Source organism: Carcharodon carcharias, chromosome 5, assembly GCF_017639515.1.
Source record: "Carcharodon carcharias isolate sCarCar2 chromosome 5, sCarCar2.pri, whole genome shotgun sequence".
NCBI lineage: Eukaryota > Metazoa > Chordata > Chondrichthyes > Lamniformes > Lamnidae > Carcharodon > Carcharodon carcharias.
The window spans coordinates 22,026,225-22,045,311 of NC_054471.1; the positions used below are offsets into that span (position 1 = coordinate 22,026,225).

The 19,087-nt window shown below is 41.7% G+C and overlaps 1 protein-coding gene across 8 annotated transcripts in view; it reads left to right on the top strand.

Moving 5' to 3' along the window:
• The window catches only part of disp1 (dispatched homolog 1 (Drosophila)), a 423,869-nt gene that overhangs the window by 176,905 nt on the left and 227,877 nt on the right, over positions 1–19,087 (top strand). Inside the window, exon 1 of one of the 8 annotated variants that reach the window (XM_041188535.1) lies at positions 5,604–5,797. The exons of the other annotated variants lie outside the window; for them this stretch is intronic. The gene's annotated coding sequence lies outside the window, so the exon portion shown is untranslated. Of the gene's footprint in view, positions 1–5,603; positions 5,798–19,087 lie in introns of those variants that run through there. 8 annotated transcript variants of the gene reach the window in all.

The following is a 19,087-nucleotide window of genomic DNA, read 5'->3' on the forward strand; positions in this document are numbered from 1 at the left end:
TATTGTCTTTATGTTGCTAGTGGGACTGGATTTATTTTCTGTCAGCCACCAGCTTGTAATGTACTCTCCATGCAGCTACTACATAAGCAGCTATACCCAGAGGAGCTGTGTAATAGGAACAGGAGCAGCATAGAATCATACAATACAGAAAGACATCATTGAGCTCATTCATACATGTGCCGGATCTTTGAAAGAGCTATCTAATTAATTTCAACACCCCCTGCTCTTTCCCCCACAGCCCTGCAAATTCTTCCTTGTTAGGAATTTATCCAATTCCCTCTTGAAAATTATAATTGAATTTGCTTCCATCCCCATTCAGAATGGGACATTAAAATTCTGGATAAAAACAAAAAAACTGCGGATGCTGGAAATCCAAAATTCTGGAGTCTGTTCTGCCATTCCATTAGATCATGGTTATTACAGCCTCTATAATATGCATTTATTTGGATGATTTATATCTCAGTTCTGTTTAAGCACCTTTGCTTCATATCCCTAAATATCCTTTCCCAACAAAAATATTATGAATTTCATTCTTAAATTTAAATTGACTGAGTATCCACAGGGGAAAGAGTTCCAGATTTCCACAATTCTTTGTGGAAAAAGTGCACATTGATTTCACAATGTAGGATATATTTTAAGGTTATACCCTCTCTTTTGGTTTTCTACCATCAGAGGAAATAATTTCCCTGCATCTACGTTACTGAGTCCCTTTGTAATTTTAAAAATCTTAATTAGATCACCTCACCATCTTCTACACTCGAGGGAACGTAAACATAGTACTGAGTAATTGTCCTGTTAAACTGCCAATAAGCCAGCCTCTACACGTTCTTTCTCCTCCCTACATTCTCACTGTGTTGTCATAATATCCTAGTCTTAACCCCTTCCTTCCCAGGACTTCAAAGTTGATTAAACTTTTCACTCACTGCTTCTTTCTACAATGTGAAGGTTTTTTGAAACCTCAGCGTGACATCACTTCACCACTCCATGATCATCCACTTTGCACTTTTTGAACCAGATCTTTTAATTTTACTTGAAATTATATTTTTAAGATTTAAATTGAGGCTTATGGGATTAGTAATATAAAATAAATTAATGCATTGATATAGCATTAAAAGTAGATGAGATTGACAGAAATATTTAATTCATGTTTTCAGATACTCATTGAAATAAAATGGTGATAATGTGTTAACTTGCTTTCTGTGAAGTTGTTGCTGCTTCTTGTGTACATGTTGGCAAGGCTACGTTTATTCCTATTCCTTGATGCCTTGGGAAGGTGATGGTGGGAATTCTATTCGAATTGCTAAGTGCTTGTGATGGTTTTCCCATGATGGTGTTACGTAGGGGATTCTATAATGTTGACATCAGGCTGATGTGTGACTTAGAGGTGATGGTGTTGCCAACAATATTGCTGCTTTTGTCTTTGCTGCAGATGGAGGTTGCAGGAGAGAGGTACTGTTAAAATAACTTTAGTGAGTTGACTCAGTGCATCTATAGATAGAACACAGAGAAGCCGCAAGATGTCAGTGATGGAGGGGGTGGACATCAACTTGAATGGCAGGGGTGCCGATCAAACAGCGTTCTGTTAAACAGATGGTGTTGTGCTTCCTGAGTGTTGCAGCTGTTGCCTTCCAGGCAAGTGGTGAGTATTCCATCACAATCCTGATGAAGCTTGTTGATGGCAGAGACTTTGGCAACAATTGCGTTGAAGTCAGGGACTCACTGTGGCAGGGAGATTTATTATGCTTCCCAAGCTTCAACTATTTCAACAGGAAATGCTAAACAAAATACAAATCTGCTAGTGGAACTCTGTTCATATTGGAGAATTTAACCTCAGCAATCAACGTGGTTTTAAGTTTTCTTCAGTTTCCATTCTCTGTTTTGTTTCTTTGTCTTTTTTATCAGTGTAAGGCCTAGAAGTATAAAAGTTTACAGCACGGGAGTTCAATCAGCCCATCCTGAGCTATCCACAATCCTGTTCTCTGACCATCCCTTATAACCTTTTCAGTTTTTTTCTTTTTCAAATGTTAATCCATGTTCTTTTTGAAACTTACGAAGGATTTAGCTTCCACAGCCAATCACCCTAACTACTCCAAGCCAATCTTAACAGTAACCCAGATACTGTCAGATTTCACATGTTCAGCAGCACTTTTCCAGACATGGAAAAGTACAGCTTTCTCACTCGAAAACAGGAAATTGCAGCTCCTTTTATTTGAGCTAAGAGGAGATCTGAGAGAGGCGTTCAAAATTGAGTGTTTTGACGAAAACAACTTGGGAGAAACTAGTTCCGTTGGTTGGTGAGTCAGCTATTAGGTGGCATAAATTAAAGGTCATTACTGAGTATAAAGGCAGAGTTTCAGAGAAAATGCTCAACACTGGTGGAAGCAGGATACATAGAAAGAGGTAGCTTGACCTGAGTATATTCCGCAGATATTTCAGAGAATGATTCCAATGGTGGAGATGCAACGCAGGTGGGTCTAAAAGTAAATCGTCACTACCTCCTGATCAATCATGGTGCATCACAGCCGAGCACAATCCTTGAATTAGCTGACGTCCCTGCACTTACATGTTCCAACAAGAATCATTGAACAATGATCAGTAAATGGAACCCTAATTGATTGAGCCATCAATACTCCATACCCAACCTTCCCCCGCTCCAGTCCTACAGGATACTCAGATCACAATTATACTAATCCCTAGATAGACCACACCTATGAACTGTTGTGGGCACCACAACTTAGGAAGGGTACTGTAAATGTTGGCGTATAAATCAACCTTTGAAGCCTGGAAAAATCCCTCCAAAAATGGGGTTGACTTATACATAAGTAAAATGCAGGTGGGGATGGTTGCCATTTTGAAATGTCATCTGCTTCCAATGCAAAGAGTGGCTTGTCTTAAACTCCCGTACACCTTTGCAACACAGCGCATATTGCCTGCTTGATCCTTTATGCCCAGTTACAAGGTACCAGTAAGTAAAACACACATTTGTGGGGGGAAAAATTGAGGCTGACTGCAAATAAGATTGCATGCTGTGGTTGGAAAGGGGGTCAACTTATCTGCCAAGTATATGCAAAAACATGGTTTTTGGGGCGAGATAAATGGTGTTGTCTTATATGCCAGATCGATTTATATGCTGCAATTTATGGGGTATTGGTCTTGGAAGGAATGCAGCATAGATTTACCAGAACAATATCTTGACTCCAAGGGTTAAATTAAGAAGAGGGATTACACAAACTAAGGTTGTATTCCTTGGAATTTAGAAGTTTAAGAAGTGATTTGAGTGATGTTTTCATGATATCGAGTGAACCTGATAGGGTTGATAAAGATAAACTATTTCTGCGGATGGGGGGAGCCTAGGACTAGAGGGCACAATCATTTTTACAAATTAGAGCCAGACCTTTGAGGAGCGAAATTAGGAAACAATTCTACACACAAAGGGTGGTAGAAGTTTGGACCTCTTCCATTAACAATAATTGATGTGCGATCAATTATTAATTTTAAAGCTGAAATTGATAGATTTTTGTTAGCCAAATGTATTAAGGGATATGTGGAGGTAAATTGCGTTCTCTGTTCCTATGTTCCAGCTATTTCCTCTCTACCACTGCACCAGCTTAGAATAGCTGGTTCAGCACAAATCAGTGGTGGAAGGTAGGATCTTCCTGGTCTACAGGGCTGAATGCTACACTACCAGGTGGTGGTGCATTTACCTACGGAGTCACCCAGTAAGCTCGGCCATTATATTTTTTAAGATAAAGTAGTTGTTTCTTTCCTTTCTTTAGCATAACTCTAAAGCGTGTGTATGTTTGGAGGGTAAAGGTTAATGCTGCCGGACTATCTATCTGAACAGTATATTAGTTGTTTTGGGGGAGTGGGGAGGTGGGTGGGCTGTAAGTATAAATGTATAGATAAAAACAAAAAAACTGCGGATGCTGGAAATCCAAAACAAAAACAGAATTACCTGGAAAAACTCAGCAGGTCTGGCAGCATCGGCGGAGAAGAAAAGAGTTGACGTTTCGAGTCCTCATGACCCTTCGGTCATGAGGACTCGAAACGTCAACTCTTTTCTTCTCCGCCGATGCTGCCAGTATAAATGTATTCCTCTTTGTGTGTGCAGCTCAGTTTGACTGAGTTCAGTTCCCACAATCAAGCAGGTCTGATGCTGTGGTACGTGTTTGCACATTGCATTGCAATTCACAGCAAAGCCAAAGGAGGTACCCGGCAGCTGCTGTGTAAACAAGGTATTAGAGCTCTGTGTGAAGAGCTTAAAGAACTATTATATCTATATGAAGAAGAGCAAACAGGTGTTACATAAAATGGTCTATTTGGGTAACTGCAATATGATCCAGGCTGTCTCTATCGAGTCAGCTGAATGATGCACCCTAGTGTAATTTCAGCAATTTTTGTACCAAGAAATCTATCTGTAAAAATAAACCTAACTCTGCCCTAGTTTTCCCCTATCCTGACCATCCCTGATGAAAAATAATAAAATTAAGCTACAGTCTTCCAGCAGAGCAGCTGAATGGTTGAGCAAAAGAATTTAGCTTTACTGCTGGAAGAATGGTGTTGTTTCCCAGAAGAGTATCAAAGAAGGTTGAGAACCCATTTTGTCCTGCTGTAGATCCTAGCTGTGACAGTCCTTCATCCAGTGAAGGCATGAGAATTTTATCTTGGTACCACAGACTTGTGCAAATGGCCTGAACAACAAAAAGTCTCATTTCATCCCATTTTAGTAATCTGGGAAGGGTAAATATTTAACAGGACCATTTGACAATGGGATTCACAGAAGGAAATGAAAGTTTGTTGGGATCACATGCTAAGTGTTGCCCCCCCTCCCCCCCACATTCTCTCTTTCACTCACCTGACTTGCTCACTCACCTCACTCACTCACCACTCACTCACCACTCACTCATCTCACCTTTCTTTCACTCTGTATCTTCTATTGAAGTGACAATAGAAACATTTAGGAGTCACAGACTTTCCATTACTGGTTAAGGTTTTTTAAGGACTTTGAGAATAGCTGTGAATGTCCAGATATTTTTGTGTCGGGATTTGTTTTATTTTTGTTTTGAAGACATGTTTTCTTTGTGGCATTTAGCCCCAGCTCTAAAATAAAGAGGCAGCCACAGAAAAAGCTTGTGCGCTGATTTACTAGATAATGCTGTTGAGGTTTTCAAAAGACTGATGATTGCTTGATTTCCAGGGAGATCGCACTGAAGATGCGAGTTGGTGAAAGAGCTCAGCTTCCTGATCACACAGCTTTATATTCAGGCTTGAAACTTGAAGCTATTTCTCAAAGCAAATTTGTCTCTTTTTGAAGTGACAATGAATGCTTGCTTCGTTTTTTTATTAAAGCATTGCTTGCTTTCACACATGTACTTTGGAGGAGAGCAAAGTAAATTTAGTTCTTCTAATTTATTGAAAGCGCCAGGAACATTTCCTTCATCTCGCCAGAGGTTTGTCAGTTCCCAGTAAAGGGATGTAAATAGAAGTAAATGGTATGGGACCAGTGGCAGGGAGCCAGTTATCGTCCTTGTGATTCAAGCTTGTAAGCTGGGAGCTACTCTGCGGGGTGGTGGGTCTCAGGCAATGTGCTGCAGCTCTGGTTTGTCAGCTTCCATGCTGTGGACTGTGTTCATTAAAGTGCAGACCAATTCTGTTTATAAGAGCATGGGTGTGTGTAGAGTTCAGAGCTGTTTTAAAAAAAAAAAGGGTCTGCGGGCATTTAAACTGGGTGAAGAAATACCCTAGGGAACTCGGCACCAGTGTTTAATTCCTTGTTGTACATCCCCAAGACACTACAGTAAGTGGAACTACACAGCTTTTGATTATGAATCGTGCTTTTTACACTGTTGAGATTTGCTATGTTTTATATATGAAGGCAGAATTGAATTTAAGATCTGTAAATTAGAGCTAAATAGAACTACTTCAGAGTATAATGTGATTATGTTGTGTAAATTCATGAGTTTTCTTTTTCTTACTTCTATATTTGACATGCTCTTAGAATCTTTATGGAAGGGCATTACACAATTTGTGCAAAAGCAATAAATATTTATTTGCTTTAAAAGTTTCACTGAATCCATTTTCAGAAAAAAAATTAAAAATAAGAAAGAAAGAAGCTCAAGCTGAGTTTTCAGATTCCCTATTTTTTGTCATTCTGACCAAAATTATTGGCTTTCTATTTGAGAAAATGTTGGAAAGGGTCTTTAGCGCTTCCTGTTCAAGCCCAGGCTTCCTTCCCAGTGTTGCTGATCTGCAGCCATATTTTAGCCGTCTTATTGCTTTGCACTGATTTGTGGCCAGCAGCATGCCAACATGTGTTGCACCATACATAGTAGTTGCTAAAGGCAGATATATATTCCTGCACTGAGTATTCACTATAAAATTTTATGCCTTATACTTTGAAACAGAAGAAATGGCCCTCATTCTTGACTCTTTTCAGCATCAAATTCAATGTGTTAACCTATTAATAAGTATATAAAGTCCAATCCCATTTATCTCCATTTAAGACAGCTATCATTTCAAAATGTGTTCTCCTGTCCTGATTGTTCTTAGAGTATGGATTTACAGACCTCAAGGGTGGAACTTTAACAATGAACATCAGCAAGTCATTCAACTGCAGAGGGCATCACAGTAAGACTTGACCCCTTCATCCTGCTAGTGCATGTGCACTCTGAGTCACCTCTGGTGAGATGAGCCAAAGTGAAAATCCTGGTTGATTTTTGTTCTTTCTTTGTGCACGAGCACTGAGGCAGCACTCTGGCCGAAATCAGATTCTGGTGATGTATTTAGCCATTAACCAGTGGAAGTATTGCTCAGCTGGTTTGTGATTTGGGATCAGAATGTGCATTAGCAGCTCAGAACTGATTGCGATAAGGGACCCAACACACTGTTCTCCAATATATTTCCCACTGTCCCATTTCCTTAAGCTCTGGCTAGTGGTGCATCAGAGTGATATTGACTACAAAGCAGAAATTGAACTGGACTAGCCATGTAAATACTGTGGCTACAAATGCAGGGCAGAGGCTGGGAATTCTGCGGCAAGTAATTCGCCTGCTGACTCCCCAAAGCCTGTCCACCATCTACGAGGCACAAGACAGGAATGTGATGGAATACTCTCCAGTTGCCTGGATGAGTGCAGCTGCTACAACACTCAAGAAGCTCGACACTGTCCAGGACAAAGCAGCCCACTTGATTGGCACCCCATCCACCACTTTCAACATTCACCCCTCCACCAACGATGTACAGTGGCAGCAGTGTGTATCATCTAATAGATGCACTGCAGCAACTCGCCAAGCCTCCTGCAATAGCACCTTCCAAAAACGTGACCTCTACCACCTAGAAGGACAAGGGCAGCAGATGCATGGGAACACCACCATGTTCAAGTTCCCCTCCAAGCCACATATCATCCTGCCTTGGGATCATATTGCTGTTCCTTCACTGTTGTTGGGTCCAAATTCTAGAACTCCCTAACAGCACTGTGAGTGTGCCTACACCACAGGGACTGCAGTGGTTCAAGAAGCAGCTCACCATCATCTTCTCAAGGGCAATTAGGGATGGGCAATAAATGCTGCCCTACCCAGCAAGGTCCACACCCGATGAATGAATAAAAAAATAGGAGCGAGGGCCCTTGAAGGCAGGCACTGGATGCGTTGCAGTACAGATTGGATAAATACTTAAAGGGTGAAAAATTTAAAGAGCTATGATGGAAAAGAGGGGGAATTGGCCTAATCAGATAGCTCTTTCTAAAGCTGGCACAGTCATGATCTACTGAATAGCCACCTCCTGTGCTGTAAGGTTCTAAAATTTAAAAAAAGGTTATGGTAGGGTATTGATGTCAGTATTGTATTGCAGGGATAATTTATCTGATGGTTCCTGAGTGAAGAGGATGGTATTGGCCTTACATTAGGGAATATGCAGACTGCCCTTAGCAAGTCTTGCCAATATTTGGAGGGCCTAAAAGATGTGCAAACAAGTGGGACAAAATCCCAGAGAACCAAGGTGGGCCTTTTAAACAGCATGCCTCAGCACTTTGCAGCCCCTGTGGCTGCCCCCAATCTGCATCTGGTTGGGTGGCAGGCCTTTCCCCATCCTGCATCATTTCCCAATGTTACCTCTCCGTTAGCCCTGTAAATCTTTCCCCACAATTATTTATCCAACCCCCTTTTGAAAGTTGTTATTTAATATGCTTCCACCGCCATTTCGGGCAGTGCATTCCAGGCTGCAAAAATTTGCTGCATTTAAAAAAAAAAGAAAAAGTCCCCTCATCTCGTCTTTGGTTCTTTTACTAATTATTCTAAATCCATGCCCCCTGATTACTATCCATCTGCCACTGGAAATAGATTTTTTCCTTCATTCGTGGGATGTGGATGTCGCTGGCTGGGTCACCATTTATTGCCCATCCCTAATTGCCCTTGAGAAAGTGGTAGTGAGCTGCCTCCTTGAACCACTGCAGTCCATGTGGTGCTAGGGAAGGAGTTCCAGGATTTTGATCCAGCGACACTGAAGGAACGGCGATATATTTCCAAGTCAGGATGGTGAGTGAATTGGGGGCGGGCACGGCATTCCCATGTATCTGCTGCCCTTGTCCTTCTGGATGGTAATGGTCATGGGTTTGGAAGGTGCTGTCTAAGGAGCTTTGATGAGCTCCTGCAGTGCATGTTGTAGATGGTACACACTGCTGCTGTTCGTCCATGGTGAAGGGAGTGGATGTTTGTGGATGTCATGCCAAGCAAGTGGGCTGCTTTGTCCAGGACGGTGTCAAGCTCCTTGAGTGTTGTGGGAGCTGTATTCATCCAGGCAAGTGGAGCGTATTCCATCACACTCCTGACTTGTGCCTTGTAGATGGTGGACAGGCTTTAGGGAGTCAGGAGGTGAATTACTCTCCACAGAATTTCCAGTCTCTGACCTGCTCTTGTAGCCACAGTATTTATATGGCTAGTCCAGTTCAGTTTCTGCTGAAACTATTTATGTGTCTTTACTCTTTTAAAAACCCTTCATAATTTTGAATATGTGGCAATTCTGGCATGGACTGTATGGGCCAAACAGTTGTCTTCTGTGCCATTATGACTATGGCTTCAAGAAAATCTCTTTAAATTCCCTCTGCTATAAGGAGAACATCACTGGCTTTTCTAGCCGCTTCAGTTAACTGAAGCTCCTCGTCTCCAGTGGACCTGAATTTTCTGTGCTGTAAACATCTTTGTTTCTATTCACGTGTTACAGGTGCTGCAAAGCTTCAACATACTTATGTGAGTGATGCTGGATTTAAAGTTCTATTGGGAGTTCCACCAACTGCCTGCCTCAAAGGTGGATTGTTTGCATTAAGTTCTATAATTATATTTATAGCAACTACTCCACTCCAGAACAACTACAGAATGTAAAGCTATTACTTCTGAATTAACCATTCAAACATACAAACCTATAAAAATGAATGGGCACCAGCCAATTCAAACAAGCCTGCCCCAACTCACAATAGCATCCTGACTAAACACTTCCACTCTCTGAAATTTAGCCCAGCATTTCTCTAACTGGACCCTAAACACTCTATATCCTTGAATTCAATATGGAATGATTGTAATTATGTAGAATGCATTGAATATACAGTACATAGGTCATTCAGCCCCACAATTGTCTGCCAACGTCTACGCTCCAAACAAGCCTCCTCCCACCTTACTCCATCTAATCCTATCAGCATAACCTTTTATTCTTTTTTCTCTCATATTTATCTAACTTGCCCTTAAATGCCACACTGACTTCATGTGGTAGCACATTCCATATTCCTACCACTCTCTGGGTAAAGGATTTCTCCTAAATTCACTATTGAATTTATTAAGTGACTATCTTATATTCATGACCCCTTATTTTGGTGTCCCCCACAAGTGGAAACATCTTTTCTCTATCTGTCCGATCAAACCCCTTTATGACTTCAAAATCACTATCAGCTCCTCCCTCAGTTGTTTTATTTTCTGGAGAAAAGAACAGCAGCTTGTTCAGGTTATCCTGAGAATTATAACCCCTTGGTTCTGGACCATGTAAATCTAAAAGTTTTCATTCAAAATTTGAAGGATATTTATTTTTGAAGCTTGGGTGTTTAATTTTGTGTCCAGAGCATATATTGTAAAATGAATTTAATGCTCAGTGAGCCAACTGTGCTGTAATTGCACTCAAGTGCAGCAGTAGCAGTTAGAATTCCTCCTCCGGGATGTAAAAAGTGCACTTTCGAGAGAATTCATTTACGAAACTTGTTTTTTTTCTCAGTTATATCTTCATTTCTCCTGCCTTCCCTTTAAGACAGTGACTCGTGATGGGGTATGGTTTCAGAGTTACTGACTCTCTCTCTTTACTATCTTTCTCTCTTGGCCCTTCTTTGTGTTTAAGTCTTGGCAATGGAGGGCCATAGGATGTTGAACTGTGATTGTGCATAACAGCTGAACATGATTCCTTTCACTACCTGACAACAGCGCACACATTTATTACGTTACTAGCTTTGACATGGTAGCAAGTTGTGGCTTTGAAATACTCTTCTTTCCTAGTTTTCAAATGAATTATCAGCAAACCAGAAATGCTCATAAAATACATAAGAAGAATGAGGAAATTCGTCTATAATAACTACCTTATGTTTCCACCATTGGCGTAGCTTACATCCTAGCATTCTGCTTGGGGAAGCCTAACCCAAATATTGGTCATTCTCTGCAAAATGGAGCCTGTTAATATTTCTGTTAGTGTTTGCTGTTACTAGTTTGAGCCTGTATTCCCTACCCTACTGGCAGTTTATTGCTGAAAAAGGAGTCATTTCTAAGCTTTTCATCTTGCACTCACCAGGACACTTTGTAAGAATACCGATATAAGGGGAAAACAGCAACTTATATTGTATGTAAAAAGAGGACTGATTGGTTGGCAAGTGGACTCTGATTGTGTACATATACATTGCGCCTGTTTCAGCTAAACAAAATAAGTGACAGCCATTTGCTGATTCACCTGGGTGCAATGACTTGACCAATCAGGGCCAAGATGTTTAAATTTCAAACAATGCTTGGAAGTTAACTATCAGTCACCATCACTGATCCATTTGCTATGGTAGCGCATCTCTCAATCAGAGTCCATTTGCTAACCAATCAGCACTGTTCGCATACAGTTTAAATTGTTTCCTTCTGGACTTAACATTGAGTTCAACAACTTCAGACCATGAACTCTCTCCTCTACCTTCACCCCTTTTAAATCCCCCCTTTCTTAATAACTTTTTAAATTTTTTTATCCACTTTTATTCATTTATTCATATTTTTAATTCCCTTTTAATCCCTTTTCCATCCTTTTTCCCCAACCACAGCCCCCACCACCTGCCCCACCCCCAAAAGGGCCATCTGTTAATTGTTCTATGTTGTCCTTTCACAGAGCGGTTACACTTGTTCTGCTATTAACACATTCTGCTTTCTTACCTTTATGCCACTATCAGCACCTCCTTTAGCCCTTACCACTACCATTAAAACTCCCTTTGTCTTCTTGTCCATGACATCTTTGTCAATCGCTCCTGGTCTTCTATCCAATTTCTCCTGCTCCTCCTCCTCCTCCTCCTCCTTCCTTCCCCCGCACCCCCCCCCCCACCACCACCACCACCAACCCCTTAAACAATATAAGTTTAATCACATTTCTACCTCTCTCTAGCTTTGAAGCAGGGTCATACAGACTTGAAATGTTAGCATCTGTGGAGAGAGGATGAAAAGCTTAGGCATGTCTCTCTTTTTTTCAGCGATACTCAAGTTCTGTACCACCAAACAACTATTACAACAGTTTAGATTAAAATAATATTCCAAATTAATTTTTTTCATACCATTTACTATCTCATAAGCTTCTAAGGGAAGGGACAGTTAGCTCAGTTGGCTATACAGTTAGCGTGTAGATCAGATTAACACCAACAGCACAGGGTTTGATCCCCATTCTGGCCAAGGTGAACTCAGGGCCTATCTTCTCACCCTACCTGTAGTAAAAAGAATCATGGCACTTGGCCATGGTTCAGTGAATAAGTACTTGCATTCGGGCAGAGAACTTGAGGAGAAACTTCTAAGATAAATACTCCTTTTGCATGCTGAAAAACCTATCCATCTACAATCTATTGTCATAATTCACCTGCCTGACACCAAAATTTTTCTCGTTGCTTCCAGCGTTTGAAAGTCTTTTGTTTTTGCCCTGACTGGAGATGAGCACGGTATTTGGTGAGATCTGACCAGAGCGCTCTATAGTTTTGACATAGCTTTCTCTGACTTGTATTCTACAGTTTCAATTAAATAGTTCAACATTGTTAGGTTTATTGATGGCCTTTTATCCAGCTTCATCTACACCACCCGACTTAAACAGTATAAATTTCATCACGTTTTTACTTCTCTTTAGCTCTGAAGAAGAGTCATACGGACTCGAAACGTTAACTCTGTCTTTCTCTCTCTCTACAGATGCTGTTAGACCTGCTGAGTTTTTACAGCATTTTCTGTTTTTGTTTCAGATTTCCAGCATCTGCAGTTAACCTAGGTTTGTTGATTGTTACTCTAGAGCAATTGAACATGTTGAGCATCATCTAAGATTCCAAGGTCTCTTACAACATCACTGTTAGCAATTTCAACGTCGTTCGTGAAGTATGCGCATCAACCATTTTTCCACCTTCTTTCCAATGCTTTCTTTGCACCTGTCTGCATTAAATTTAATTTCTCATTGTTCGTTTCACTTGCATTCAGCTCATTATGTAATTGTTGGGCTGCCTCCTTTTATTCCACTTGTCCTCCCAGTTGGGTAACCGCTGCAAATTTCACCAACTTATATGGAGTTCTTAATTCATCATTGATGTAAATCAGAAAAGCAGCCATATTAGTAGCGAGCTCTGGAGTGCCCCAGTCGAATTTTCCTCTTTTACCCCCAAATAGTACTCCCAGTTTTCCATCCATTAACCATTTCTTATCCATACCCAAGTTTTGCGCAGAATCCGCAGGTTTGAATTTAATTTTTAATCTTTTCAAGGAACTTTGTCAACCACATTTCTAAAGCCTGAAGTATGCAGCTTGGTTGGGTTCTCCACAAAAGACTTGGGTTGTTGACTTGCCTTACAAAAATCAAGTAGGTTGGTTAGGTAGGATCTTCCCCATCTAAAACCATAGTAAATGCTTATGTACTGGGTGGTTGTATAAGTAATCTTCAGGTTCACTGATGCTAAATTCCATTATTTTACACAGATTTGAAGACATGTTGGGTTGTTGTCATTTGTGTTTATTTTGTCACTCCTTTTGAAAAAGGAACCTTATTAGCTTGTTTCCAATCTCCCTAATGTTCATTGACTCATTCACTAATAACTGTCAGTGCCTCACAAATCTCCTTGTCCATTTCTCCCAACACTCTGGAATAAATACTAGTTCTGTTGAAGGGTCATGAGGACTCGAAACGTCAACTCTTTTCTTCTCCGCCAATGCTGCCAGACCTGCTGAGTTTTTCCAGGTAATTCTGTTTTTGTTTTGCCCAAGTCCTAAATGTTGCCTCTATACTCTTATTTTTTTCTGAAGAGGACATGTTGTTTTCCCTTGTGAATGCTTGGAGGAAGTAATCATTTGGAATTTTTACTATCTTGTGCCCAAGTCCGTTTGCATCTTTTAATATCAGTTTTTCTCTGATAATCCTCCTGATATTGAAGTATTAAATAAATGTGCACCGCTCCTTCAAATTCACCTCTTTGACCAAAGTTTTGGTCATCTGCTCTAATATCTCTGTGACTCAGTGTCAATATGTTTATCCAATAACAGTCCTGTGAAACACCTTGGAACATTTTGCAATGCTAAAGGCACTTCATAAATGCAAGTTGTTGCTGTGGTTATGCTTTGTTTCCACTTTCTAAGCCTTTCTTTGCCCCTCTGGTCATCTTTTGTGATTTATTTTGTGTGCTCTTGTGTTCATTTCCTCCTTTCTCCCTGCAGGATTTGTTGAGGTAATTTTTCCTCTTACTCCATTTTTTATTGATCTATTTAGTGTCAGGCCTGAAGTCTGACCTGCTGATCTTGTTTTTTATTGTCTTCCTCCGATCCGTTTATTTTAAATCTTGCTTGGAACTGGCCATTTTCTGATTCTAAACCTTGCTCCCGTGCTTAATTTGAACCCATTTCATGATAAGCTTGCTAATTCTGTGGTCCCTGATCCCCAGGGGAACTGTGGCACATTGTATACATTCAGTACATTGTCTGGGTCCATTTCAAGTCCCAGGTCAACGTGAGCACTGCCTTTTGTGGCTTCTCTTGCACATTTGAGTCCTGAAATAATCAAGCATCACATTCAACAACTCTGACTCTAAACTACTTGAGTTTTCCAATTGATATTGAGTTGATAGACATCTCCTATTAACATAGCATTCCTGCATTGAGACATTGTACTTTGCTGTTCATAGTGCTAGTTCTCCTTGTGTTGACCTGGTGATCTATAGCATATCCATTGCATTAGAATTGATTCTTTTCACACTAGAAATTTCGAACCAGAGTTGCTCTTTCTGTAGCTTCCCATCTCCCACAGCCTCTGTTTCAATTACTTGCAACTTTTTTCCAGATTGGAGGATGGTAGACAGTCAATGATGTTCCCCAAGGGACATTGCTGGGAACACTGACTTTATTGATATATGAGTGACTTGCATATTGCAAAACAGAGTAAAATTTCAAAATTTATTGATGATATCAAACAGTGAGGCTAATACCAATCGACTGCAACAGGACGTAGATAGGCTATCAGACCAGGCAGACAAATTGCAGATGGAATTTTATGCAGAAAAGTGGGAAGTGATGCACTTTGGGATGGGAAAAGGCAGTATAGACATAATACTTTTCTGAAGCGTGTGCAGGGACATAAGGACCTGGGGGTTCATGATACTGCAAAGGCTATGGGCCCTGACATTCCAGCAATAGTACTTGTTGTGACCACAGCCAGTGTTAGTTGCTATGCAAACCAAATCCTAGAGAGAAACTTGGCTCATGAGCCATACCCTTCTTTTAGTATTCTGAGAACGAGAAGAAGACATGTTGATCTTAGCCATAAGAGGTCCAGTAACACTTCTGGGACTTTAAAAATTAAAAGTAAAAGTTTTATTAACAAGAATAAAAGAAAACTTAAGCACACAGATTACAGTTGCACAACTAAGGTCTCCAATTGGTTAGAACCACAAGTAAACTCCTTCCAGGCAACACTCACTTATGGATATTTAACTATAAGAAATCCAGTAATGTTACCCAGTGTGAACTGCTGTAGCTTTAATAGAAACATACCACATGACCTCTCAATGCTCTCCCACTTTGCTGTGGAATCCAAACTTCAGAATAAAATTGCTAGTCGCAGCCCAAGACTTTGCTGGCTCGACTGGATAGCTGGTTCAAACGGCATCTCTTGCCAGCCCACAGCTAACAGTTCCCAACTCAGCTCCAGCTGCTACCTCAACAGCTCCAGCTCAACTGCTATCTCAGCTATATCTCACAGCTGCACAATAACTCCAAAATACTTTTTTTTCCTCTTTCATCTCAGATCCATAGTTCTCACACCTCTTTGAACTCCAACTCTTCCAAATGTAAAATCTTTCATGTCTATATCTTGCCTGTGCTTTCAGGTCAATAAAATATATTATGGGAAAAATTTTCCCCCCTTTGGGGGGGAAGAGCGGGAGCGGTCGGGCTCCCGATCGGTGGCCCCGGTTGGGGGCATGCCTCCATTTTATGTGATGTAACGCCTGCCAGGAAGCGCCATGCGCTGTCTGTGCGGGCGGGGGGGATTCCTTCAGCCGGGAGTGCGCCCTTTCGTGCATGCGCAAGAGCACCCAGACCTCCCTGAGTCTAAGTGCTGCCTCAGGGAGATTGGCTCCGTTTTGAAACTTTTAATGAAGGAGTTTAAATATTTTCCCTGCCATGTCCTCTGTTGACACTCATGAGTTGGGACATGTCCATAACTTTTTTATTGCAACCTTTCATTAAAATTTAAAAACCCTCATGAAGCCTTATCCTGCCAGTGGATGAGGTTTCATGTTTTTTCACAAGCCTGCCTGGGCTCCTGGCCTGCCCGCCAACCTTAAGGTTGGATGGGCAGCTCCATTAATAAGCTGAATTTGTTTCTTAATGGCCTTAATAGGCCGTTGACAGGTTGGCGGGAGTGCAGCCGACTTGGCTGTGTGCCCACTGACCTGAAAATGTAAATGACGTTGGGAGTTCCACCCTACGTCACCCTGTGTCATTTTACGCGTCGACATGCGGGTCTTTCCCCCCGCACGCTGATGGAAAAGTTCTGCCCTGTGTCCCCTTCAATTTACCTAGGGAACTCTTTCAAGATACAAACATGTTTCCTGTTACTTCTGACTCCCCTTTGATAGTCAAACAAACTCTCAACTTATCTAACTATGCAAATGTTAGCTGTACCTCAAACCTAACACCTCTATCCCCTTTATGTTTCAAGCTCCCCAGACATCTTGTCTCCTATTAATCTCTGCCTAGCTTAATTAAATCATACACACATGGATACACACAGCCTTCTCCACTGAATAATACAATATTCCTCAAAAATATTTTAAAAATCCATTCCTCACATGCTGAGAACTTGTGCTCCTGAATGTGCCACGCCCCTAGCTAAGCTGTTTCAGTACAGGTACGACACTGGTATCTATCCGGTAATGTGGAAAATTGCCCAGGTTTGTCCTATACACAAAAAGCAGGGCAAATCCAACCAGGCCAATTATTGCCCCATCAGCCTACTCTTGATCATCAGTAAAGTGATGGAAGGGGGCATCAACAGTGCTATCAAGCAGCACTTGCTTAGCAATAACCTGTTCACTGACACTCAGTTTGGGCTCTGCCAGGGCCACTCAGCTCCTGACCTCACTACAGCCTTGGTTCAAACATGGATGAAAGAGCTGAACTCCCAAGGTGAGGTGAGAGTGACTGCCCTTGACATCAAGGCAGCATTTGACCGAGTGTGGCATCAAGGGGAACCCTAACAAAACTGGAGTCAATGGGAATCGGTGAAACCTCTCCGCTGGTTGGAGTCATACCTAGCACAAAGAAAGATGGTTGTGGTTGTTGGAGGTCAGTCATCTCAATTCCAGAACATCACTGCAGAAATTCCACAGGGTGGTGGCCTGGGCCCAACCATCACCAGAAACTGAATTGGACTAGCCACATAAATACTATGACTACCAGAGCAGGTCAGAGGCTAGGAATTCTGTGAAGAGTAACTAATTTCCTGACTCCCCAAAGCCTGTCCACTCTCTACATGGCATAAGTCAGGAGTGCGATGGAATACTTTCCATTTGCTTGGATGAGAGCTCCAACAACACTAAAGAAGCTTGACACCATCCAGGACAAAGCAGTCACTTGATTGGCACCCCTTCCACAAACATTCACTCCCTCCACCACTGACGAACAGTGGCAGCAATGTGTACCATCTACATGATACTCTGCAGAAACTCACCAAGGCTTCTTAGGCTGCAACTTCCAAACCCATGACCGTTAATATCTAGAAAGACAAGGGCAGCAGATATATGGGAACACCATCACCTGGATGTTCACCCCCCACAAGCCACTCACTATCCTGACCTGGAAATATATCGCCATTCCTTCACTGAAAATCCTGAAAAACTCTCCTTAACAGCAGAGTTTCAACAAGGCAACTATACACAACCTTCTCAAGGGCAATTAGGGATGGGTAATAAATGCTGACCTAGCCAGTGATGCCCACATCCCATGAATGAATAAAAAAAAAGCTGCTTCATCAATGACCTTCCTTCCATCATAAGGTCAGAAGTGGGGATGTTCGCTGATGATTGCACAATGTTCAGCACCATTCGTGACTCCTCAGATACTGAAGCAGTCCATGTCCAAATGCAGCAAGACCTGGACAATATCCAGTGTGAGCTGACAAGTGGTAAATACTGTTCACACCACACAAGTGCCATGCAATGACCATCTCCAACAAGAGAAAATCTAACCACCGCCCCATGACATTCATTGGCACAACCATTGCTGAATCCCCCATTATCAGCGGTTACCATTGACCAGAAACTGACTGGACTAGCCATATGAACACGGTGGCTGCAGGAGCAGGTCAGAGCCTAGGAATCCTGCAGTGGGTAACTCTCCACCTAGCTCCCCAAAAATTGTCTACCGTCTACCAGGTACAAGTCAGGAGTGTGATGGAATGCTCCCCACTTTCATGGATGAGTGCAGCTCCAACAGCACAACACTCGAAGCTTGACACCATCCAGGACAAAGCGGCCCGCTTGATTGACACCCCATCCATAAGCATTCACTCCCTTCACCACTGACACACAGTTGCAGCAGTGTATACAAGATGCACTGCAGGAACTCACTAAGGATCCTTAGACAGCACCGACCAAACCCATGACTGCTACTATCTAGAAGGACAAGGGCATTAGACACATGGGAACACCAGCACCTGGAAGTTCCCCTCCAAACCACTCACCATACTGACTTGAAAATATGTCACTGTTCCTTCGCTGTCACTGGGTCAAAATCCTGGAACCTTCTTCCTAACAGCACTGTGGGTATATCTACACCACATGGACTGCAATGGTTCATGAAGGCGGCTCACCACCACCTTCTCACAGGCAATTAGGGATGGGCAACAAATGTTGGACAAGCCAGCAATACCCACACCTCATGAATGAATAAAAAATAACATGGACCTTTGAAGGTGGCAGGACATATTGAGCAAGTAATTGGTAAAGAATATGGGATCTTAGGCTACATTTAAAAAAGATATTGAATACAAATGCAAGGAAGTTATGCTGAACCTTTATAAGCTCTGGTTAGGCCACTACTCAGATATTGGGTCCAGTTCTGGTCACTACACTTAAGGAAAGATGTGAAGATCCTTGAGAAGGTGCAGAGGAAATTTGTCAGAATGGTTCTAGGGATGGAGGCTTTTACCTACAAGGTTAGGTTGGAGAAGCGGGATTGTTCTTTTTGGAGCAAAGGTTGAGAGGAGATTTAATAGAGGTGTGCAAGATCATGACGGGTTTGAATAAGGTAGATGAAAGCTGTTCCTGACAAGAGAACACAAATTTAAGGTTTTGGGCAAAAGATGC